Source organism: Chiloscyllium plagiosum, unplaced genomic scaffold (genome assembly GCF_037043375.1).
Source record: "Chiloscyllium plagiosum isolate Xiang-an unplaced genomic scaffold, Cpla_swu_hap1 HiC_scaffold_30, whole genome shotgun sequence".
NCBI classification, from domain to species: domain Eukaryota; kingdom Metazoa; phylum Chordata; class Chondrichthyes; order Orectolobiformes; family Hemiscylliidae; genus Chiloscyllium; species Chiloscyllium plagiosum.
The window spans coordinates 23,735,153-23,761,563 of NW_028270168.1; the positions used below are offsets into that span (position 1 = coordinate 23,735,153).

Sequence of the window (26,411 nt, forward strand, 5' to 3'; positions counted from 1 at the left end):
GAAGACTGAGTGGACATTTGAACAAGGTATTCAAAATCATGAGGGGTTTGGACAAAGTAAATCAGGAGAAACACCTCGCTCATGAAAGGATTGAGAATGACAGGTCACAGATTTAAAACAATCAGTTAAAGAAGCAGAACTTTTTCTGGGTGGGGTTAAATCTGCAATACACTGAGCGTGTAGTGAAGACAGGTTTGACTGAGGCACTCACAAGTGATTTAGGTTATTAACTGGAATGGAAGAATGTGGAACTTTGCAAGCAGAAGGCAGGAGAACAAAACGTAAGTGAGTTATTTAGTCAGAGAGCTGGTATAGCCACGATGGGCCGAATGGAGTCCTTTTGTGCTGGAACAATTCTGTGTCTTCAAAACTACTTCATTGACCTTAAAATGTTTTGGGATATCCTGAAGTTATGAAAGGCATGGCACAAATGGAAATTCCTTCACTCCTACAGTTCATATGTTGATCCACACTCCTATTCTGCCTGCATCAGGAGTGAAGTCCCCAAAGATTAATCCTTTTGGTCAGCGCACAGCACAATCAACATAGAAACCACTTGTGTGAATGGGGTCAAAGACAGGAATCTCACCCTACCTATTTGCTGATGTGGAGAAAGAGCCCCTCAATGTGAGCTGGCGGGTTATGATGTAACGAGAACCCCTGGAATGAATTGCAGCTTTGTGGCTCCCTTCACAGTAGTTTCATTATTTCAGTCGGGCAATGGAAGCTAGCAAGAAGCTAGACAAAAGGGCAAGAATTTTTACAAAGGCACAACCCACCCCTGCATGGTAAAGTTCACTTTGCAGCATAATGAAAAAAGTGGAGGGTGTGAGGAACCAAAGAGATCATTATCACCAATGACAGTCTTAGAGAAAATGAATATTTCAGCAGAGAACAGCACAATTCAAAAGGCGACACACATCGCTAACTGTGCATCATGCACTGTGTGGTGACAGAGCACTCAGCAGAACGTCAAACATGACACAGATGGAGGAGCACATGCCTTGCGTACATCAAAGATAGGAGTCATTTCTTGCACATTAATCAAGATCACACCTTGGTAAGTAATTTTAAGTGTAAGTCATTTGGTATGCTGTAAAACACGGCAAGAGAAAGCAACAGTACTACAATTTCTAACCATTGGACAGATAGGAAGGAATTTATTCTGTTCATCCATGCAGCTACAGACCTGACTACTGCCACTCACATTCATTGCTGCACAATACTCTCACTTTGTCTTCGATCCACCCTGTATTCATGGGGCAACATATTCCCTCTCGTAATCATAACTAGCCCACACAGTTTTAGAAAGAAAATATTTAATTTAGCCCTGGTCTCTATGCTGTTGGCCATAAGTAAGCTCATTTTCTTAGTGTTATTCTGGCTTCTTGCACATCCCTGATTTTCATTACTCTACTAAAAAATGGCAATGCTTTCAGTTGCCTAAATTGTAAACTCTGAAATTTCCTCCATAACCTTCGTTCCCCATAAATCTTCTCCGTGAACCAAGTAAATATTGGGAGCAAGAGGAGGTTCCTTGAACATCCCCATCTTTAACATAGAAAGAAACCAGCATAAGACATAATTTACAATTATGTTCAGCGTGAAATGCTCAGTGGACGAACCATAACAGACAACAATCTTGAGTCAATCTGATTCACTTCCAACACATGATATTAAGAAATGGTTGAGAGCATTGTGCAACACTGGCTTTGAACAGATAGCTGGGAAAAATGCCCACATACATCTTGTCCATAAAATGCAAGACAAATCCAACCCTATTGGCTTATTTTCAGCTATGAATAGAGTGAAGGAACTTATCATTATAACAATGACAAACCAAGAAGTACCACCAATGATTAAGTCGTTAGAGATTAGGGAGAAACCATTCCTCGGTTGAGTCACAGTAAGTATAAAGGCAGATGATTCTGGTTGCTGGAGGTCAATCATTTCAGAACAAAGACATCAGTGCAGGAGTTCCTTCTTGCTGTGTCCTATGCCCAATCATCTCAACTGAATCATCAATAAGCTACTGGCTCATCAAAAGTCAGAATGTTCACTGATATTTAATTTGTAAGTTTTTATATAGATTAGATTAGACTACTTACAGTGTGGAAACAGGCCCTTCGGCCCAACAAGTCCACACTGCCCTGCTGAAGCGCGGCCCACCCATACCCCTACCCCTACATTTACCCCTTATCAAACATTGCAGACAGTTTAGCCAATTCACCTGACCTGCACATCTTTGGACTGTGGGAGGAAACCGGAGCACCCGGAGGAAACCCACACAGACACGGGGAGAATGTGCAAACTCCACACAGTCAGTCGCCTGAGGCAGGAATTGAACCCGGGTCTCTGGTGCTGTGAGGCAGCAGTGCTAACCACTATGCCACCGTGCCGCCCCATATAAGAAAGCTGTTCTTACACACGTGCAGCAAGACATTTTTCTTGCCACCACTAACTGGGCCAGCATCCCTAACAACCCATGGGAAGGTGGTGGTGAACTGCCATCTTGAACTACTGCAGTCTATATCTCATGTGGGAACACCCACAACAGGCATTCTAGGATTTTGACCCAGCAATAGTTCAGAAATAGCAACTGTTCAAAATAATTCAAAGCTAGTAATGTATATGGCTTTGTAGAGTCAAAATTCTGAATTTCCACTCAGTGCCTTCACGTACAGATTGACATAGTTCCATATGCTCAATGGCAATTGGATTGGGCAATAAATCCAACCTTTGCCAATTTTGTCCACATCCTGAAAATAAATGCATTTATAAGAAATATGGTCTTTATATCCTATAGGCTGGTCAAGATGTTTGCACTTGTCCCATACCTGAAGATGCTGTATGATTTACAACAACTTGCATTTACGAAATGGTTTTAAGCTCATAACACATCCCATTTCAGAAGATTTATTGAATCAAATTTGACATGGAGCCACGTAAAGAGCTATCAGGCCAAGTTGCCAAAGGGGTTGGTTATAAGCAGCATCTTAAAGGAGGGGGAAAGCCAGAGAAATTTAAGGAGGGAATTTCAGAGCTTGGGAAATCAGTAGTAGAAAAAAAGACCAGCCTGATTCATCTTCCTGCTGTTTTGACAGAATATTTCAGTCAAATAAAATTACGCCCTTTTACAAAAAAGACATGGAAAGCACTGAAAGGGTTAAAGCAGCCGGCATTTCTGACTGCTGTCCAGTGCAGTAGTATAAGGAAAACATTTAGGTCAGGAACCCTATACACATATGCATACACTATGCCTGCCTGACAACCTGATTTACAACACAACGAATCCCTCTTAATGACGTGTCTTTTGGCAGCTCTCAAGCACAAGGATTTTCCCATGCAGGGACCTTTCCAGCTGATTACGTCTGCGTGATGGTCTCGAGCCAGGTATCCCCCTTTTTATTTGTCTCTTCGTTTCTCTCAATGAATGGGAATTCAATGAGCAGGAACTGTTCAATGTTTTAGCGGGCAGGACAAAACTTGCCAATTTTCCAACCCGCGCCTCCCCCCACCCCCTCCAGCAAGAGGCCGTGACCTCAATGCAGTTCAGGCAGAGACGTGAGCGAGGCAGGCTTGTTTTCATGTCATGTGCAATTAAGCATGCAGCACACATTCCTGTGCCCTCCCTTCCCAGGAGACACGCTTAATAGCTTAGTCGCTGTCTATTCTTCAATGACCGGGTGAAGCTAATACATGGACAGAACGAGCTTAGTTGTCAGATCTCCCAGTGTTAATGGCACATAACTTGTTTTAGCTTGTCCTACTTTTCCCTTACCTTCTGAAGGCACCAAGCAATGCCACGGATCATTGACAGCAGCTGTCCGAGGTACCACTGCTCAAGTATCTATTCTTCCTGTGTATTAACAGATACTCTGCGAGGGATGGCTGTGATTTTAATCCTGCAGAGCGAGGTGGCCATCCTTCACTGTCACTTGGTCAAAGTCCTGGAATGACCTACCTAACAGCACTGTGGACTTCCCTACACCTCAGAGACTGCAGAGGTTCAAGTCAGCAATTTATCACCACCTTCTCCAAGGTGATTAGGGAAATGGGCAATAAGTTCTGACCTAGTGACACTCACATCCCTAGATTTTTTTAAAATCCTTCTGAAATTAGTAACTTCCAGCCAGGAGGTCACTGCTATTTTAAATGTCTCCATCCACATCAACAAGATGGTCCATTACAAGAATAAAATGACTACAAGAGCTAAGCTTTTTCTTATCCCATGTCTGTAGTGGGCCAGGAGACAATGGGGGCGATTGAATGGAATAGGGACTAATATCCTTTGGTATGATAGCTTTATTAATCACTTCAAACTTGAATTGGCTGGATGGCTGGACAAGCATATAAAAGGATACAGGATGGACTTGTGATGCAGTGGCAGTGTCCCTACCTCTCAGCCAGAAGGTCCAGATACAAACCCCACCTCATCTGAAGGATCCAAGCAGATAGATTAGAAGTAACTATGAAAGGATATGGAGCTAGAGTAGATGAAATGGAGTTATGAATCACATCAGATACAATCTCATTGAACAGTAGAACCTAATTCGGGGGATGAATAAATTCCTCTTGCTCCTGTGTTCTGAAAAATAATCTTTTATTTGTTAACCCATTAGAACTATGGATTTAATAGCCATTTTCAATAAATTTAAGCCAAATAAGTAGATAAGGAAGAAAGAGGGCATACTGATAGGTGATGTATGATTTGCCGCACTTTTCATAAATGCGTAGGAAATGGGGATGACAAAGCAACGGAAGAATTAAAAGAGTTGACTGTCCAAACAGTTGAAAGGGAAGAATGTGAGGAGGTAATTACAGGGATGGAGGAAATTAGAAAGGGCACAATGTTTAGGGAGAATAGATCAAGAAGACTAAATGCTCTGTGAGGAGTGTTTGACAGACTAATAAAACTATTGCATTAAGGTGTCAACTTCACTGGTATTGAAGATTAGTGAATGATTGAGCTCTTAGTCTGAGTCTGTTGGGGGAGGTGGGTGTTGGTGAGGTGGGACTGCATGTTGCAAACCTAATTGCACATGACAGGAGAGTCAGGATGGACTGCTGTCATCCTCAGGTCAACTGCTTTGAGGTTATGTGCTGTTAGGGAAAATGAACTTGTTCTGTCATTGAGTTCTTCCCATTTATTGAGAGTGATAGTGAGACGAAAGGGATTTTCCTGGTTTAAATACCAGACCACAGGTTGAATAACCATTGGGGCAAAGTTCATTTTGCACAAGATAAACCAACATGTTTAAAAAGTAAACAAAATTCTTGTCTTCGTACAGGTTTCTTTTGATGGGCTGCAATTTAAAGGAAAAACAGCCAAGGTTAACAACAAATCATTTCAGACAACACTTGGTGTTCAACCTTTTTCAGAGCTTTGTTCAAAATAAAGATACATTTTTTGGTTGGGCAATAGGGCGGTAGGTATTGTAAAAGATGAAAGCCTATCACATATCATAAAGCATTCAACACAGAATTAATTATATTATGCAACCACTGTTTGGTCATTGTGCAACGGCAATGAGCTGAATGAGTAATTAATCTGTATTTGAAGCTTTTGAGGCAGGACATCAGCAGAACTTCTCGTTCTTCTGCAAATATTACTGCAGGATATTAACCCAACCACCAGACCACACAACTGGAGTTTCATTTAGAGGAGTCCGGAACCCTTTACCCGAGACCAGCCATACCTCAGAAGCCAGAACAAACAATTTGCCTCCAACTATAACACATGACACCCCAGTTTCTGCCCAGCCACAGCCGTGAACCTAATGTACAAAGGTGCTCCACTCAAGGCAGGAATGTGAGAGAACACCACTCACTTGTAGCTGCAACACTATTAGAACAGAATTGCTCATTTGATTAGTGGTCTCACCACAGGACTATATCCACACCCTCCCTTTTTGGCGGTATACAGCTCAGTGGTTAGCACTGCTGCCTCACAACTGGGGACCCAGGTTCGATTCCAGCCTCGGGGGCCTGTCCGTGTGAGGTTTGCACATTCTCCCAGTTTTTGCATGGGTTTCCGCTGGGTGCTCTGTTTTCATCCCACAGTCCAAAGATGTGCAAGTTAGGTGGATTGGTCATGCTAAATTGCTCCGTGTGTCCAGGCTTGTGCAGGCTCGGTGGATTAGCCATAGTGAATTGCAGGGTTACAGCGATAGGGTATAAGGTGGATCCGAATGGGCTGTTCTTTGGAAGGGTGTGTGTGGACTCAATGGGCTGAATGGCCTGCTTCCACACCGTAGAGATTCTATGATTCTCAGCATAGAATTCACGACTGCAGTGTGCACAACCTGATTGATGCCCCATGAAGCCATGTAACTTCTAATAACAAGAAGGAGAAGTGCCACAATGTCATGGAAATAGAATTAGCATCCATGATAATGAGCTTATTCTGACTCCTACTGGGACAATATCCTGAAGCCCCCTACCTAACCTATCGAGGAAGAACCACCAGCAAAAGCAGTGAGTCAACACAGCCGTAGAGTCAGAAAGCATGGAAGCCAGCTCCCAACGCACTTTTATCAGGGTAGCTGGCAATGGGCAATAAATGTAATATCATTCACACCAGGAAAAGCATCTTTTACAAAACAACTGTGACAAAGTTCCCAGAAAAACAGGCATGTGAATTTTAAAAACTTTCAACTTAATTATTTCATTTCTGCAGCTTGTTCTCACCACAAGATCACGGAAATCAATACAACTGTTTTATATTTACGTTAAATTCCAGGGTCAGAATGGAAATATATACTGCACTCAGACTGGAGTGGCATTACTTAGTAATTCAGAAATAACAACCTCACATTCACATGCATTTTGCCAGCAGGGAGCTTTTACTGTCTAAGACTGGAGTACTCAGTCTTTCTCTATTAACCCTGAATTGCAAAAGGAAGTTAGTACCTCACAACCAAGCCTACAATCGATGATATTTTTAAAAAATAAACTAAACCGTATTACAAAATAACAACAGCTAATTACACTGATATAATGCCTTTAGCGTTCGCAGGAATCTTAATGAACAAAATTTCACACTGAACTACACAAGTAGGACAGGTGATTAAAAATTTTGTGAAAGTAGTAAGATCGAAAGAGTATCTGAGTGGTTGAGAGGGAGGCAAAAGAAGCAGAGAGGACTGGGGAGGGAATTCTAACTCTTAGGGCCTAGGCAGCTGAAGGTATGACCACCAGTGCTGGAATGATGGAGATTAGAGTTGTGGGCAGAAGGTCAGAAATGAAGAAGTGCAGGATTATGGAACTGGAGGAGACCTCAGAAAAGGAGAGGGACAGGTGCATGACAGGATTTAAAAACTAGTGTCAGAAAACAATTGATATTGTCAAACCAGAAGCAATTATGAATTAACAAGCACAGAAGTGATGTATTAACAGTTTTAGATAAGCTCAAGTTTACAGGCAGAAGATATGGAAGGATTGTTTCCCCTTGTGGTAGAGTCTAGGACCACAGGGCATAATCTCAGAGCAAGGGGCCATCCATTAAAGACAGAGGAAGAGAAGGAATTTCTTCCCTCAGACTGTAGTGAACAAATGCAATTCTTCATTGCAAAGGACTGTAGACAATAGATTGTTAAGTCTATTCAAGGCTGAGATAGACATATGTAATCAGTAAGGAATCAAAGGTCATGGGGAAAAGGCAGGAAAATGGACTTGAGAATTATCAGATCAGCCATGATCTCAATGAATGACAGAGTAGATCCAATGGGCTGAATGGCCAACATCTGTTTCTACATCCTATAGTCTGCAGACGGTACAAAATGGTAGGCTGGTCAGGAGGCCATTGGAGTAGTCAAGTCTAGAGGTAACAAAGATGTGGATGAGGAAAATACTGGGTAACAGGCAACAAATCCTACTCACGTCGGTCATCACAGAGATGAAAACTCAATGTGAATGGCATGGATAGGACAAGCCTCTCTGGCACAAGGCTTTAAACTTATTGCTTCTCATTTTCTTAATAGTGTGTAGATCATAGAATTGTTCCTGTGAAATGGTTTCAAAAACTTTTTCAGAGCTGAGGGAAAGCCCACTAGATCTGACTCATTTACACCCATGAAAATTGCACCTCAATAATGCCATAACTGTCAGATTGTAAACTGTCGAAGAGAGTGTGGTGCTGGAAAAGCACAGCTGGTCAGGCAGCATCTGAGGTGCAGGAGCATCAACATTTCGAGCATAAGCCCTTCATCAGAAATGAGGCTCAAAATGTGGATTCTCCTGTTCCTCAGATGCTGCCTGACTGGCTGTGCTTTTCCAGCGCCACACTCTTCAATTCTGATCTCCAGCATCTGCAGTCCTCACTTTCTCCTCCAGATTGTAAACTGGCTTGATATACCATCAGATAACAAGGCAGTCCCACAGAAATGGAAACTTCTAATTCTGCCCTTGTAATTAGTAAGATGGAGAAGATGTTTCTCTATCATCCCTGAGTAGTTCATACTAATATCAGTAGAAAGACAGGAAATCAGCTAACAGGTTCATTTTCAATGATATATGATCTTCAGGGGATTTCCCTTGCGGTATGACTGTTGGAACTGGAGTAGACATTCAGACCCTTGGTCCTGTCCCTTTATTCAGTTAGATCATGACTGATCTGCAATGTAACCACATCCACCTACTGACTCCCTAATCAATGTCTAAAAACAATCTCAGATTTGGAATTTTCAGTTGACTCCCTTCTGCAATAGCATTTTGAGGAAGTCAGCTCCACATTTCTGCTAGACCTTGTGACAGCAAGTGTTTCTCGACATCACCCCTGAACAGCCTGGCTCTCAGTTGAAGGGTACACCTCTCCCTATCAGAAGAAGTTGTTTTTCTCCATGAATCCTGACAAATCCTTCAGTCATCTCAAACACCTCAGGTAGTTCACCCTTAAGTGTGCAACACAAGGGATTGCAAGCCTAGTACATGCAGTTAGGTCATCTCAGTTGAATTCCTTCAGTTCTGGTGCATAATCCATTCAGGCCAACGACCTGAAGGGAGAGGATGGATACAGCTTGGCCTAGATAGCCCAGTTTAGCTTTGAGGACTTCTGGAGTCTGAATCACCAAAACACAACTCTTCGCTTCAAATCACCTTCTGCTCAATCTGTCTTACTCTTGCTGTAGGCATGACCCTTAATTTAGGTTTCTCAATGTCCATGACAAAATGGTACAATCAGGCAAATGATCGAAATTTGTGACACGCCTCATGCGCCTTGCACTGAACAACAGGGAGTGGGGTGAAAGTTAAACAGGGGAGGAATTATGCGCAGTTCTTAAACCATGTGGGCGGCACGGTGGCACAGTGGTTAGCACTGCTGCCTCACAGCGCCAGAGACCTGGGTTCAATTCCCGCCTTGGGCGACTGTCTGTGTGGAGTTTGCACATTCTCCCTGTGTCTGAGTGGGTTTCCTCCAGGTGCTCCGGTTTCCTCCCACAGTCCAAAGATAGGTGAATTGGCCATGCTAAATTGCCCGTAGTATTAGGTGAAGGGGCAAGTATAGGGGAATGGGTCTGGGTGGGTTGCTCTTTGGAGGGTCGGTGTGAACTTGTTGGGCCGAAGGGCCTGTTTCCACACTGTAAGTAATCTAATCTAATCATCAACATGCAGAGCAAGGACAATACAGTAGTTGACTTTTCCTGAGGATGGGGAATTCCAAGACGAGGGGGCACAATTTTAAGATGAGAGGAGAGATTTAATAAAGACATGAAGGGCAATGTTTTTACATTGATGGTGGTTTATGTGTGGAATGAATGTCCTGAGAAAGCAGTTGATGGGGGTGCAATTACAACATTTAAAAGACATTTGGATAGATACATGAACAGGGACACTTTGAAAGGATATGGGCCAGAAGTAGGCAGCTGGGAATAGTTTAGTTTGGGATTATGTTCAGCATGGACTGGTTGGACCAAAGGTCTGTTTCCGTCCTGTACGACTCTATGACTGATTTTAAGTGCTTTGCACACATATCTCAACTTGAAAAACTAAAGAACTGTGGATGCTGGAAATTGGGAATATAGTGGGAAATTGCTGCAAAAACTCAACAGGTCTGGTTGCATCTGTGGAGAGAAGAAAGAGTTAACATTTCGGGTCCAGTGTCCCTTGTTTAGAACTGATTGTAGCTGGGAGAAAAATTGGAATATATGATACAGAAGGGATAACGGGAGGTGGCAGCAATAAACGAGAAATGGCAATGGAGCCCAGGGAGAGAGACAAACAGGTGGGCAGACAAAGGAACAGGTAAAAGTCAGCCTGGCTTTATTTTCTTTCCATCCAGCATTTACTCCTTTCCCCTCCCCACCTACCCCTTCTTTAGCATATATTCCCAGCTTTTCCCAGCTATGAAGAAGGATCATTGGACCTGAATTCTGCTTTTCCTCCACAGATTCTGCTGGACCTGCTGAGTTTTGAAAGCAATTTCTGTTTTTATCTCAGTTCAATGCATTTCAAGAAAATTCCCAACAACAACAACAACTTAGATTTATATAACACCCTTAACAAAATGTCTCAAGGTTCCTCATGGGTACAATCATCAAATACATTGTAACACCAAACCACATCAGGAAATATTATGACAAGTAAGCAAAATATTGGTTTTAAGAGGCATCTGTTTTTAAAATTGATTCATGGGAACTTGAGCTCGCTGGCTGGGCCAGCATTTATTGTCCATCTCTAGTTGCTTTTGAGAACATGATGGTGAGTTGCCTTCTTGAACCTCTGCAGTCCATGCAGGGTGTTGTAGGCAGACCCACAATGCTGGAAGGGAAAGAGTTCCCAGAATTTTGACCCAGCAACAGGGAAGAAATGGTGATAGATTTCCATTTCTGAATACTGGGTGGCTTGGAGGAGAACTTGCCGGTGGTGTTTTTTTCATTTGTCTGCTGTCCTGGTTCTTCTAGACAGTAGTGATTATGCATTTGCAAGGAGCTGCCTGAGGGACCTACTGAATTTCTGCAATGCATCTTGTGGATAGCACTCACTGAGCATCAGTGGTCGAGGGAGTAGGTGCTTGTGAATGTGGTGCCAAACAAGTGGGCGGCATTGTCCAGGATGGTGTCAAGCTTATGGAGTATTGCTGAAGCCTCACCCATCCAGGCCAGTGGAGTGTATTCCATCACACTCTTAAATTGTGCTTTGTAGATTTTGGAAGGGCTTTGCATCTTAATGGAGAGATGGGCAGAGTGAATACAACTCAGACTGTGTCAGATTTCAGTGCGAGAGAAGCATAAAGATTGCCAAATCTTGTGAGAGTGAAGGAAATTACAAAAGTGCAGAAATGAAATCTTACTGTTCACCATGAATCACATTTTTGTTCCTACCTATTTATGTATTTCCTCGCTTAGATTACTTTCAGCAACCTTTTTAAAAATAAATCTTTGCAGCAATTCTTCTTTTGTAGTTGTTTATTTCCTCTAATTTACATTATTGTTTGAAAACGCATCATGAATTGTTTTTCGCCTGTCGGTATTTTACTTGTAAAACCCGAACAATGGAACTTTCCTGAGAGATATTCAGCATGGGAGGTTGGGAAATTCCACCCCAGATAACTCAACAACATGAAACTGAACTGCAAGATAGTTTTGACAGCAAATAATCATGGTTTCAGTGCTTCCAGTGGTCACATGGTGTGATTCTTCTGTATAATGGTCAAATTCTACAGCAATTACTGCTATTCAATTATTATCTATCACTGACCTGGAGTAAGTCATCGGAGCGGTCACTGCTTTAAAATAAGGGAGGCCCAATTAAGACAGGAACAAAGTAATGCTATGGACCAAGCGCTGATAAGTGTGATTGGTGTTGGCATGTTGGTATAGACATATTGGGCTGAAGGACCTGTTTCGATGCTGTATGAACCTATGACCGTGATCAGGGGAATTTTCTTTCTCTCAGAGGGCTGTGAATCTTTGTAACTCTTTTCCTCAACACCTTGAATATGTTGAAGACAGAGTTTTTTCAGAAGGAAGCAAAAGGATATTGAGGGTAGCTGGGAAGGTGGAGTAATCAGATCAGCTGAATAGTGGAGCAGGTTTGAGGGGCTGACTGTCTTCCTCTTGCTCCATGATTGAATGGAAAATTGAGAATGGTACTTCGATTTAAATCCAAGCTCCTATAATATGGTGTACAGCACCAAATAACAATAGAGGAATGATCTGGGCACTACCTATTGCTACTTGTGAAATCTGGCTGTGCACAATTGAATTGCTATGTTTCCTACAATAGAAAAGTGAATACCCTTCCATGCTACTTCCTTGACTGAAAGATGCTTTGGGATATGAAAGGCATCACAACAAATGCATGTGCTTTTTCTTTAAATGTATAAACAAATTAAACCTTGTTCTGTTGCCATCTACATTCAAATTCAGCCAAAAGGCTTCAGTCCTGTGTGGATTGAGGCCAAATACAATCCTGCTATTGTCCACATGGCATGCGACTAGGGACTGAGCCAGATGTGTATTCACAGACTCAGCTACTCAACCCTTATGCCATGACCAGCTGGGTTACTAAGAAGCTAGTGTTCAATACGTTAACTATAACCTGCAGAATAAACAGCAACTACTGACCAGAATGAAGCTAGGGAATGGACACTTACTTTAAAGTGGCACTTTGATGGTCTTAAAGATAGAACAGATTCATGGGGAGTGAGTGGCGCCGTGGATTTGCGTCTTGACCTTTTACAGTTGAACCAGAGCTCACGTCCAGCTGAAACCACAAGAATGTACGTTTGCTGTCACTGCTAACTGCAAGGACCAGAAGTGGAATGCATTTAAATGGAGTGGTGATCCAGTTCACTGTGGCCTTGCAATATGAAACCAGCTATATGTGACTTGTTGGGCATTAGCATCTACTCCAGGATTGCCAAAGGATGTCTAGTTAAGTAATTACATGTTATGTATGGGGCAACCTACTGAGGCACAGTATTTAAAAGATATCAGGACAAATCTTAAGAATATTTTTATTTCAGTAATCTTTGTTGTTATGCCAAAAATGAGACCAGTTGTGTTTGAGAGTGAGTGGGGAGAAATGAGAATGTGTAAGGAGTTACCAAGAGTGAGTGAGGAGTCATCAGGTGCAAGGCAACACACATGTGAGTGAATGGCAAATTCCTGGGGGTGATAGTGAATGGTGAATCAACAACGGAGAGTAAGACAACCACAAGTGAGTGTGAGGAGTCACTGGGGTGAGTGAGGAGTCACCAGGAGGGTCAGGAGTCAATGACTTTGAGAGCGAGAGTGAGGAATTGAAGAAAGAAAAAAATAGAAACCCAAAAGAGTTATTAAATTTAATCAGGTTGTTTTTGTTAATTCCTTTTTTTTCAGAATGGTTCTGATGGTGATATTCCAGTTTCACCAACAATGAGGAACACAAATTAAGTTGTCAGTTTTCCTAGAACTCACTTTGTTCAAGTAAACAGTTTTCTGGCTTTTTCACAATCCCATAATTATATCTTGGTTTTAAAATATATACGTTATATCTAAATGGAAAACAGATGTTGTAAAACCTCAGTGGTTTTAGCTGGCAGGAATGTGCATACATTAAGAAATCCCAACATTCTTTGGAGATTTTAGCAATAACTTCCCGCTTGTGTTGTCTTTGAAATCAGGTTAGATTTAGTTAAAATTAATGGAATTAGATGTGCACTTTCTCAGTGAAATATTTCAATTTATCGCAGCATTGCTCACAAATTAAACAGATACTTTCTTTTCAAAATAAAGCAGTCTTATGATCTTTCTCCAGGTTGCAGTGTCCTGATCATCAATTTACAATTTCTGAGTATTCCAGGGCAGTGCTTGTAATTCTAATGGGGGCAGAAGAGTAGGGAGCAATGTAGTTGAGGGGGAATTCACAGCACCAACTGTCCCCAACTGAAAATCTACCTCTTTAACCAAGCTCTTGGTCATCAAACCAAATATCTCCTTAAATGGCTTGGTGTCACCATCTGTTTTATCATGCTGATGTGAAAGTGCCTTGGGACATTTTTAATTTGCTAAAAGTGCTAACTTCTTGTTGTCTGCCAGCTAAAGTTAATCGGGAGTCAAAAGTGTTGGGAATCTCCAAGCTGCTGATCATCACCTCCGAGTTTAATGACCTCCCCACCAACCGGCTGGAGCACATAGTGCAGAACAGAAATTCATGCAAATGAAACCACATTCACCCTGCACACAACAATTAACACACTGAAAAAGTACCTAGGCAAGTTTGTACACCTGATCTGGGTGGCACGGTGGCTCAGTGGTTAGCACATGTGATTCCAGCCTCGGGTGACTGTCTGTGTGGAGTTTGCATGTTCTCCTTGTATCTACGTGGGTTTCCTCTGGGTACTCCAGTTTACTCCCACAGTCCAAAGATGGACAGGTTAAGAGGATTGGCCATGTTAAATTGCCCAGAGTGTCCAAGGATTTGCGGGTTGTGTGGATTAGCCATTGAGAAATGCAGGGTTGCAGGGATAAGGTAGAGGTGTGGGTCTTGGTGGAATGTTCTTCAGAGGGTCAGTGTGGACTCAATATGCTGAATGACCTGCTTCCTGCACTGTAAGTACTCTATAATTCTATTCTATGATCTGATAAAGCCAAGGTGTGGTTGCAACTTGAATTTTGTTTTAGAGCATACATTTCTCTTCTTAACATAAGTCTTGAGTGAAACTGATAGTTCCTACAAGTGTCACTTGCCTCCTACATACAAACAAATGAATTAGGAACAGGAATAAACCATCTGGCCCTTTGAGTTTGATCCATCATTTGATGAAATCATGACTGATCTAATCTAATTGCAGCCTGTGACTCCTCTGCCAACCCAGTGTTCTTGAAATCATTCTTATAAATGATCAATAGCCCCGGTTCCATTGTTCTCTGGGGAAGGGAATTACTACTAATGACCCTCAGAAACAAAAATGTCTCGTCTCAGTCTTAAGTTGAGGTTTCTTACTTTTAGGTGAAGAGTGTGGCACTGGAAAAGTGCAGCTGGTCAGGGAGCTGCTGCCTGACTGGCTGTGCTATTCCGGCACCACACTCTTCGACTCTGATCTCCAGCAGCTACAGTCCTCACTTTCTCCAACCTCTTGCTTTTAATCAACCTCTTCAGACGTGTTAAGACACAACTGTGGAGCCGGTGGAACTTGCCTTCTGGGCCAGAGCTAGGGGCACTACAACTGCAATGCAAGAGCTCTACCTCTTATATTTAAACTGTGTCATCTTGTCTCTCGTATTGTTTCTCAGAAACAATTCCTGTTACACTTGGCCTTTTACATTATGGTGTTAGAACACTTTTGATATAAACAGTTTCACCATATGCAATATCATGGTAAATCTCCATAGACATGTTCCTACCTATACATGCTTGTATTGTATATATTGTAATCTATATAGTATTGTGCAGGTGATCTCTTCCCTGTGTCCTGGCTAATATTTATTCTCCAACCAATCTCACAAAAAACTCTGATCATTATCAAATCAATGTTTGTGGGTTTTGTTGGGGACCACTTGGCTGTTACAATACCATTACCCAAGTGTGTACTTCAAACATATCTCATTGGCTGTGAAGCACTTTGGGACATGCCACATTCCTGAAAGTGGCTATGTAAAGACAAATGTTTTCTCTAGATGAGTGAAGACATGTTTATATTGTTTGTATATATCCCCAAGTCTAATATACATCCTCTGAGATGGCCACAGTTTGAAAAACATTTTTTTAAATTATCAAAAGCAATCAAAATTAAATATGGCATTAAAAATGTTATCTCAAGTGATAATTGAAACAGGGAATGCAGAGACACATGTGGTTAGGAGTCCAACATTCTCACAGGTTTCACAGTCCCTCCCCACAAGCAGAGATGGAGTTTATCCTCTGGGCCTGTCTTTGGCAATCCAGAAATGAATGATTCATCTCCTGGCCACTGTTACCAGCAAATTAGCAAGTGAAATTGTTTGTGTACTTCTTAAAGTTTTGTTTGAATGTTTTTTTTATTATCAACTAATGTAAGTTAAAGTCACCGTTGCTTCACCAGACCAAGGTCTGCTCTGTCATTAGAGACAGATGATAGTGGTGGTTTAACCTGAAGGTCACCTGGCCTCAGGCGAAGGGGGAGGTTGAGAAAGAGAATCCTTCACACTAACCTAATGAAGTTGGGAATGAAGCACAGTATGACTGAGTGGGTCTAAATATGGTCAAGGTGACATCGGAATAGGACACTCCAACCGGAGACCCTCTGCTCCTATTATTTCTCATTTCCTTCTCTCTTTTTCCCTTTTTCTTCTCTTTCTCCCCCCTCTTTGGTGGTCACTTCCCCCATGGCAGACCTTGGCCTGGTCTCTCGACCTGGTCTCTCAGTGTGTCTCGGTATGGTCTCTTGGTGGATCTCAGTCTGGTCTCTCGGTGGGTCTCAGCCTGGTCGTTCAGACTGATCTCTCAGTGTGCTTTCTCGGTGTGTCTCAGCCTGGTCTCTTGGTGGATCTTGGCCTGGTCGCTCAGGCTGATCTCTCAGCCTGTTTTCTCGTTGTATCTTAGCCTGATCTCTTGGCTTGGTCTCTCAGACTGATCTCTCAGCCTGCTTTTTATGTGTGTCTTGGGCTGATCTCTTGGCCTGATCTCTCGGTGGGTCTCGGCCTGGTCTCTCAGGCTGATATCTCAGCCTGCTTTCTTGGTGTGTCTTGGCCTGATCTTTTGGCCTTGCCGCTTGGTGGGTGTCAGCCTGGTCTCTCAGGCTGATCTCTCAGCCTACGTTCTTGGTGTTTCTCGGTCTGATCTTTTGGCCTTGTCTCTTGGTGAGTCTCGGCCTGGTCTCTCGGTGGGTCTCGGCCTGCTCTCTCAGCCTGATCTCTCAGCCTGTTTTCTCAGTGTGTCTCGGCCTGAATTCTTGGCGTGTCTCCTGGTGGGTCTCGGCGTGGTCTCTCAGGCTGATCTTTCAGCCTACTTTCTCGGTGTGTCTCGGCCTGATCTCCTGGCATGGTCTTTCGATGGCTTGTGGCGGTGTCTCAGTTAGGCGTGTGAGTGGATCTTGCCCGATCATGTTCCTGACGCACCGCGGGAGATCAGAAAGACACTAGTTTCAGCAGCAGTGATGGTATCTGTGATGGGGGTGTCGAGAACAGACAGCTGAAGTCTCCCCAGAGAGCAAGATCGGCAGAGGACTCATCAAAGATTTGAATATTTAACTTATTCTTTTATTCTCCTCGTTTAAACTATGAAAGACCTTAATGTAAACTAGTACCTGTTTCTTTACTTTTCGACGATCTATGAAATAATGCTTAAATTTTTGACTCACATTTCTCTTACTACTTTGTACCTAAGTTTTCTTTTATACCGAGGTGCCTTGGCATCTAAGATGGCACCATTTATGGCACTATTATGTACTTTTCACTGTGCTCTTGTACTTGTGTACATATGACAATAACATCTAAAATCTAAACCTGAAATAGTACCTCCATTTTCACTTGGCACCCTGATCAGCAAGGCCTTGAAATATCAGGAACAGAGATGATTAATCAATGGCTTCAAAATGTTATATAGTTTTGTTAGAAATAAGAATGAGGAACTGTTTTGCTGTGGCAAAAGGATTGACAGCTGGAGGATGCAGATTTAACACAATGAGCAAATGAACCAGGGTGAGCAGAACTGCTTTTTACTGACTGGGTGGCTATGATCTGACTTATGCAGCTTGAGAAGGTCATGGCACCAGACTGAAGAGCAACTTTCGAAAGCAATTGGATGTGTACTGAAAAATCAAAATAAGGTCATGGTGATCAAATAAAACTGCTGGACTAACTGAATAGCATTTTCAAAGAGTTAGCCCAGGTAAGGGGGCTGAATGGCATTTTGCCACCGGGTGAACACATTCCCCTCAAACTACAAACCATCAACGCAAATAAAAAACTAGGTGAAATTAAAATAAAGAATTTGCTGAAGATCGCAAATTAATAACAGAAAGTGTTGGAGAAACTCAGAACTGCTGAAGAAGGGTCACTGGACCTGAATTGGGCGGCACAGTGGCACAGTGGTTAGCACTGCTGCCTCACAGCGCCAGAGACCAGGATTCAATTCCTGCCTCAGACTATCTGTGTGGACATTCTCCCCGTGTCTGCGTGGGTTTCCACCGGGTGCTCTGGTTTCTCCCACAGTCCAAAAATGTGCAGGTTAGGTGAATTGGCCATGCTAAATTGCCCGTAGTGTTAGGTGTAGGGGAGTGGGTCTGGGTGGGTTGCCCTTCCGAGGGTCGGTGTGGACCTGTTGGGCCGAAGGACCTGTTTCCACATTGTAAGTAATCTAAATGTTAACTCTACTTTCTTGTTGCAGATGCTGCCAGGCCTGCTGATTTTCACCAGCAATTTCTGTTTTTGTTAAAAATCTCAAAAGGTTTGGTGAGGATGCTTTAGGCTGAGAATGGTAGTTTTCGTGGCTTGCAAAAGATGCAGCGTGTTTCAAAATATGTAACTCGTGGATATGAAACACTCGGAGATGCTTCAATGAAATGATAAAGTGCTCCATAAGTATACGATTGTCTAATTTCAAGGGCCCATGTTTACCTTCAATTGGAGTTAAATAAATGGCAACACAAATTACAAAATGCAACCAGTATGTGATTACAATAGCTCTCAGAAAAAAGAAAGAATTGTATTTCAGACTTGCATTTCATGATTTCAGGATACTCTAAAGCATTTTACAGTCAATGAACTATATTGATGTGTAGTGACTGTTACAATGTAGGTACTCAGCAGCCAATTTGCAAGTTCCCACAAACAGCAACATGATAATGACCGGATAATCTGACTCTGTGATAATGGAGGGTTGACTATTAGTCAGGACATTGGGGATAACTCACCCACTCTTATACATCTAGCAGAGCAGGCAGCTGGGCTCTCAGTTTAATGTCTCATGCAAAATCCAGATCCCCACACTGAGGCATTCCCTCTGTACTGCAGTGGAGTGTCAGCCTAGATACCCCTGTACTCCATCCCCAGAGTGGGGCTTGAATCCAAAACTTAGAGGGCAAAAGTGTTTCCAACTACTGAATCTATCACTGTCGGAACCAACAAAGATCCTGTCCTGCTACTTTCTGTGTTTTCTTTTAACCTATCCCTGACTGGTTTCTTTAGATGTAATCGCAGGAAAAGAAATAAATATGTTAAGAACAGCATGATTAACAGCGAGTGAGAGAAAGCTACAATCTGGGGACAGGAGAGGTTTGTGAAGAAACATGGTCTGAGTTCAGCACAAGCACAGACGCAGTGATAGGTTGATTGGAGTGGGGGGTGGGGGTGGGTGGAGGTGGCTGAGGTCACGAGATAAAACTTCAGGAATACCCACAACCAGAGTTGACAAGCGTTGTCACCCGTCAGCTGTTGCCACACTGCAGACTGCAGCAATAGTAAACTCGTGATTCTGCTGTCTCAGCCTGCAGAGCATTGTTGGACTTTGGCCAGATTTCCACAGCTCTCTCAAATTCTTGGCAGAACACTGATCAGGACCACTTTGTACCATTCTCATATTTGCCCCATTCTTCGTTTCCATAAAACAGTGGAACTCCCTTTTGCACTGTGAACTCTGCTCTCTGAAGAGGACACAAAGCAGAGCATGATACAGACATCCTGACAGAGAGTGCTATCAGAGATTTCCTGGCCCACCACTTTGTGCTATCAAACCATGACACAGCTTTCCAATCCAGCTGATCCAGTAACCATATTAATAATATTAATACAATGAATGTATAGCATAGAAACAAGCCATTGGGCTCAACAGCTCTCTGCTAGATTTTATGCTCCATACTGCACCTCCTCCTCACCTCTCTACACTCATCCTAATTGCGAATCCTTCCATTCTTTTTTCTTCCACCTAAATATATCTGTGCTTTTTGCCTCAAACGCTTTCTGTAGCGAGGTCCTCATCCTAATCACTCTGAGTTAGAAAACTCTCCCCTGAATTCCAAGATTTATTAATGATTAACGTGTATTTACAGCCTCTAGTTTGAATATCCCCCATAAATGGAACAATCTTCTTCATAAATACTTGCAGGAAAAGATCTCAAGTAATGAAGGCAAAGGCAGAGGAGTGGGATTGCACTTCAAAAGGTCTGGCATAGATTCAATGGGACCAAATGACCTCCTTCAGCACGAGACTACTCTATCATTCCTTATTGCACCACTTCTGAATTCTAAAGAATTCTATCAGGTCACCTCTTAATCATCTCCATTCAACAGCAGCCCCAGTCTCAGCCCTGTGATACATGTCTGATATTGTGCAGAACTAAGCAGTAACAAAGCAGCATGATCAGTGGGTAGTATGGCGATTTGGACATGAAAGTGGGGACTGGGTACAGGGGAATAGTCACACTGGATTGGTCAAAGAAAGGAACTAAGACAGCACTTTGTACCAATGGAGAGATTTGAAATGATTCCAGCAACACAGCATCAGGCTATGAATGGAGATACGGAGTGATTGAAAATTTTCTACTGGAGCTGCAGCTGGCTATTCATAAATTTCAGCATCTCTCCTCCCACGCACACTTAGTGCCAATAATGTTGCCCCCACATGTACGTTTTCTTGCACAGAGTCTTCTTTATTCAATTCAGGTAAGGGAACAGGGAATAAGACAAAGCATTTACAGCACCTAGCAACAAAGTGAGAGAGATTTATTTGTTCTGTGGGCAGGTTATTTCATCGTTATGGAGAGCTTGCTACACATAAGGATAAGTGGGTCAGTGATGATTCACCCGAGATGCTTGCATGAAAATACAACTGCACATTCACAGTAGAATTCTGAGATTCTTAGCTTATTGTAGTTATTGAGCCCAAGCTACAAAGCTCTACAACCTGTGCGTAGGATGCACTTCATTTAGTGCTAGCAGCAAGTTTCATTGAACAGTTTGCAATGTCTGAAGGAATTCTACTTGCATCCTGATCAACAGACCTCTCTTCAGCCAATACCACCAGAAACAGGCCATTGGCCTCATTACTGCTTGTTAGGTAAAAACAATGACTGCAGATGCTGGAAACCAGATTCTGGATTAGAGTGGTGCTGGAAGAGCACAGCAGTTCAGGCAGCATCCGAGGAGCAGTAAAATCGACGTTTCGGGCAAACGTCCTTCATTAGGAATAGATCCTGAAGGGCGGAGAGATAAGCGAGAGGAGGGTGGGGGTGGGGAGAAAGTAGCATATAGTACAATAGGTGAGTGGGGGAGGGGATGAAGGTGATAGGTCAGGGGCGGGGGGAGGGTGGAGTGGATAGGTGGAAAAGGAGATAGGCAGGTAGGACAAGTCATGGGGACAGTGTTGAGCTGGAAGTTTGGAACTGGGGTGAGGTGGGGGCAGGGGAAATGAGGAAACTGTTGAAGTCCACATTGATGCCCTGGGGTTGAAGTGTTCCGAAGCGGAAGATGAGGCGTTCTTCCTCCAGGCGTCTGGTGGTGAGGGAGCGGTGGTGAAGGAGGCCCAGGACCTCCATGTCCTCGGCAGAGTGGGAGGGGGAGTTGAAATGTTGGGCCACAGGGGGGTGTGGTTGATTGGTGCATGTGTCCTGGAGATGTTCCCTAAAGCGCTCTGCTAGGAGGCATCCAGTCTCCCCAATGTAGAGGAGACCGCATCGGGAGCAACGGATACAATAAATGATATTGGTGGATGTGCAGGTAAAACTGTGATGGGTGTGGAAGGCTCTTTTAGGGCCTTGGATGGAGGTGAGGGAGGACGTGTGGGCACAGGTTTTGCAATTCCTGCAGTGGCAGGAGAAGGTGCCAGGATGGGAGGGTAGGTTGTAGGGGGGTATGGACCTGACCAGGTAGTCACGGAGGGAACGGTCTTTGCGGAAGGCGGAAAGGGGTGGGGAGGGAAATATATCCCTGGTGGTGGGGACTGTTTGGAGGTGGCAGAAATGTCGGCAGATGATTTGGTTTATGCGAAGGTTGGTAGGATGGAAGGTGAGCACCAGGGGCGTTCTGTCCTTGTTACGATTGGAGGGGTGGGGTCTGAGGGCAGAGGTGCGGGATGTGGACAAGATGCGTTGGAGGGCATCTTTAACCACGTGGGAAGGGCAATTGCGGTCTCTAAAGAAGGAGGCCATCTGGTGTGTTCTGTGGTGGAACTGGTCCTCCTGGGAGCAGATACGGCGGAGGCGGAGGAATTGGGAATACGGGATGGCATTTTTGCAGGAGGTAGGGTGGGAAGAGGTGTAATCCAGGTAGCTGTGGGAGTCGGTAGGTTTGTAAAAAATGTCGGTGTTAAGTCGGTCGTCATTAATGGAGATGGACAGGTCCAGGAAGGGGAAGGAGGTGTCAGAGATGGTCCAGGTAAATTTAAGGTCAGGGTGGAATGTGTTGGTGAAGTTGATGAATTGCTCAACCTCCTCGCGGGAGCACAATGTGGCGCCAATGCAGTCATTAATGTAGCGGAGGAAGGGGTGGGGAGTGGTGCCGGTGTAATTACGGAAGATCTACATAGCTAACAAAGTGACAGGCATAGCTGGGGCCCATACGGGTGCCCATGGCTACCTCTTTGGTCTGGAGGAAGTGGGAGGATTCAAAGGAGAAATTGTTAAGGGCGAGGACCAGTTCGGCCAAACGAATGAGAGTGTCGGTGGAAGGGTACTGTTGGGGATGTCGGGAGAGGAAGAAACAGAGGGCTTGGAGGCCCTGGTCATGGCAGATGGAGGTGTAGAGGGATTGGATATCCATGGTGAAGATGAGGCGTTGGGGGCCGGGAAAACGGAAGTCTTGGAGGAGGTGGAGGGCGTGGGTGGTTTCTCGAACGTATGTGGGGAGTTCCTGGACTAGGGGGGATAGGACAGAGTCGAGGTAGGTAGAAATGAGTTCAGTGGGGCAGGAGCATGCTGAGACAATGGATTGGCCAGGGTGGTCAGGCTTGTGGATCTTGGGAAGGAGGTAGAACCGGGCAGTGCGGGGTTCCCGGACTATGAGGTTGGAAGCTGTGGGTGGGAGATCTCCTGAGGTGATGAGGTTCTCTATGGTCTGGGAGATGATGGTTTGGTGATGGGGGGTGGGGTCATGGCCGAGGGGTCAGTAGGAAGAGGTACTGAAAAGTCATGAATGATGACAAACATTTTTCAAACCATTCAATGATTATGATGCTACATAAATGCAAACATTACTTTTATTTTCTTTTAAAGCTGTTTAACTTAAGTACTCGAGTAGGCCTTGAACCTTTTTCTGAAAGTCCTTGCCTAAGCATCTTGACATTTCGATCTGGTTCAAATGTTAGAATGAAGTGATTTGGGAAACAAAAGCAACCACTCAATCCTGAGGACTGGTGCTATTTAAATGCTTCCCTAGTAATTCCTTATTCCTCCATCACAATATTAATATTTTGTTTTGTCTGTATGTAACTGTAGTGAGACAGCAGTACCCCAGGGCCTCAGTATCCCCAGCAGACGTACTGTGAGGCAGTATCACTCTGGGACAGAATTAACCTCGGGGAGAATTTCGCTGATTCAGAATTACCCAACGCTGCATTATCCTGGGGCAGCAATCCTCTGAGGCAGAATTTTCCTCAGGTAGCATTACCCTGGGATAGTTATACCCCAACCTCATTCCTGTAGAAAGCAGTACGAGGTCAGCAGTACCCCTTACAAGCATCCTTCGATATATAAAGGACTCTAGATTTGCACCTTTATCATTTTTGCCCAGAATGAGAGACAGGAAATTTAACCTGAATTGATTTTATGAAATGCAATCACTCATAGCACATGAGCTGTATTACTCTGGAAAATATCCCATGCTGCATGAACTATGTTATTCTAAAATGACACACCAACGTAAGGGTGAATGGAGCCACCTTCTAAACAGCCAATTATATAAAGAACAGAAAGATTTTGCCTTTCATCACTTCAGAATTTCAATTAAGTATTTTGAGTAATCACTGTTGTTAATGTAGAAAAAAATCAAGTATGATCCCACATCATTAAAGTTTTATGATTATCAAATATACCTTCAAATGGTGATTCTTCCCAAAACCTGTTCACCATCTACAAGGCAAAGGTCAGGAGTGTGATGGAATATTGTCCACTTGCCTGGATAAGTGTAACTCCAACAACACTCAAGAAGCTTGACACCACCCAGGCAGCCCATTTGATTGGCACCACATCACAAACATTCACTCCCTCCACCATCAACGTTCAGTGGTAGCCATGTGTAAGATGCGCTGTAACATCTCAATATGGCCTCTGTGACTGCACCTTCCAATCTCTCCTGACATCTACCACCTGGAAGGAAAGGACAGCAGCATCACTGTCTACAAGTTCCCCTGGAAACCACACGCCGTCTTGACTTACAACTATAACACCATTCCTTCACTGTTGCCGAGTCAAAATCCTGGAACTCACTTCTTAACAGTTCTGTGGATGTCCAAGCCAAACAGCTATTCAAGATATCAGCTCAATACCACTTTCACCAGAGCTATTAGGGATGGGAAACAAACACTGGCCTAGCTAGCGACACTCACCTCCCTTCAACAAACAAAAGTAATTTGGAAATGGGTGGCATGGTGGCTCAGTGGTTAGCACTGCTGCCTCATAGCACCAGGGTCCTGGGTTCGATTTCCGCTTGTGTGTGTGGAGTTTGCACATTCTCCCTGTATCTGCATGGGTTTCCTCCGGGCACTCCGGTTTCCTCCCACAATCCGAAGATGTGCAGGTCAGGTGAATTGGCCATGCTGAATTGCCCACAGTGTTAGGTGCATTAGTCAGGGGTAAATATAGGGTAGGGGAATGGGTTTGGGTGGGTTTCTCTTCGGAGGGGAGGTGTGGGCTTGTTGGGCCGAAGGGCCTGTTTCCACACTGTACAGCATCTAATCTAAAAGATTGTACTGCCTTATCTTTCCAAATTGTAATGATAGTTGTTTCTCTGTTTCCTTTAACAGCACAAAGGGAGAGAAGAATGGGTGCCAGTGCAAAGACCCAATGAAGTCAGCCTTTTGCAGCCTGGTCCGTGGGATGTACTAACTCTCTGCTGGCAGGCCATCTCTCAGGCTTCTTATCTGCACCCTGGGCAACTATACAACATCCAATATTCATGTGGAACAGCACATCAGTTGATATTAAACTAAAATCCACACTCCGGCTCGTTACTGTAACAGGTCTGCAGAAGCCTTCCTTTGTACTGAGCACTTTTATCTCAAGATACCCTGAAGTGAAAGAGTTTTTTCTGAAAATGCTATCCACTTCCAGGAAACCCAGATTCATAATCAGGCAACTGGGCTGCATGGCTATCATCTAAAGTTCATTTGAAGACACAAAAATAAAAAAAAAGGCCATCTGCAGGATATGAAAGGAAATTGAAGTGTAACAACAAATGTACATGTAAAGTTCTAATTAAAAAAATGTTTGACATGCAACAGAGTCACAATTACCCAGATCTAATCAGGATTCCCTTCTGCAGGAATAGTTCATTGATCAGCTCCAATCTCCATCATGGAGTCACCCTCAACGTTAGTCAGAGAAGCCAAGAGAGCCCACTATTAAAGTGGGCTTCAGAAGCAAATTCTGGCTACTTTAGTTGTGTACAAATCTGATTGTGCATGCAAATCATGGTAAAAGTCAAGAGGCACAACTACTCTGTGATGGACTAGAGCCACATGATAACAATTGACCATACATCCAGCAATGGGCTGTGTCCAGATTAGACAAACTACAACATATTTAAGAAGTAACAGGGCCAACATCATAGAATGACAGCTGTAACCACTAGGTATTCACCAGTGAATCGCCAAACCAAAAGATATTTACCTTTTGGTTTTTGCTGATATTAGAACACATCCATTCTCTTATTTTACACTCTGCGGATTTGTTGACATCTCTAATCCAGTATCATTACTTGACCTGCAGAGACACAAAAAAAATTAAATAGTTTGCATTTGTCAATAATTTGCCTGATTCTGCTATCAATATTGAACAATGGAAATGGGAAAATGCTTCTAGCAGGACCTGTAACAAATGACTAACTATGTCCTTGCCAGATTCCTCAATGTATAACTTTAACAGGTTTATTATAAATATCAGAGACTTATCTCATCATCAGTAAAATGTATTGTGATCTGTGTATCTTACTCCTAATTTCTCAGAGTTTCTACTCGTCTCCCAACATTGTGCACAAGTGCATCAGCAATGACAGGGAACATGGATGGAGAATTCTGGAATATAGCCAGTGCTGTTTTGCACCATAGAATAGCTCTGTTAACCCCAAATCTCCTCAGTCTTCCAACATCCCTTAAGTCAAGTACTTGGTAATTGCCAATAGGAAATCAGCAGGTTGACAATAACAACAGCTCATATATATGTAACGTAGCAAAATGTCTCAAGGTACTCACAAGTACTATCACATTATAACTGACACTGGACTACATAAAGAAATGCAGATGGGTAAAGCATTGTCAAGAAGGAGAGAGAGACGTTTAGGAGTGGAGCAGCTTAGAGA

The 26,411-nt window shown here is 43.4% G+C and overlaps 1 protein-coding gene across 5 annotated transcripts in view; it reads right to left on the reverse strand.

The window, feature by feature from the left end:
• Positions 1–26,411, reverse strand: part of hivep3b (HIVEP zinc finger 3b) — a 399,719-nt gene that overhangs the window by 224,662 nt on the left and 148,646 nt on the right. For 3 of the 5 annotated variants that reach the window (XM_087976805.1, XM_043717598.2, XM_087976804.1), the window contains exon 3: positions 25,724–25,816. The exons of the other annotated variants lie outside the window; for them this stretch is intronic. The gene's annotated coding sequence lies outside the window, so the exon portion shown is untranslated. The remainder of the gene's footprint in view (positions 1–25,723; positions 25,817–26,411) is intronic. 5 annotated transcript variants of the gene reach the window in all.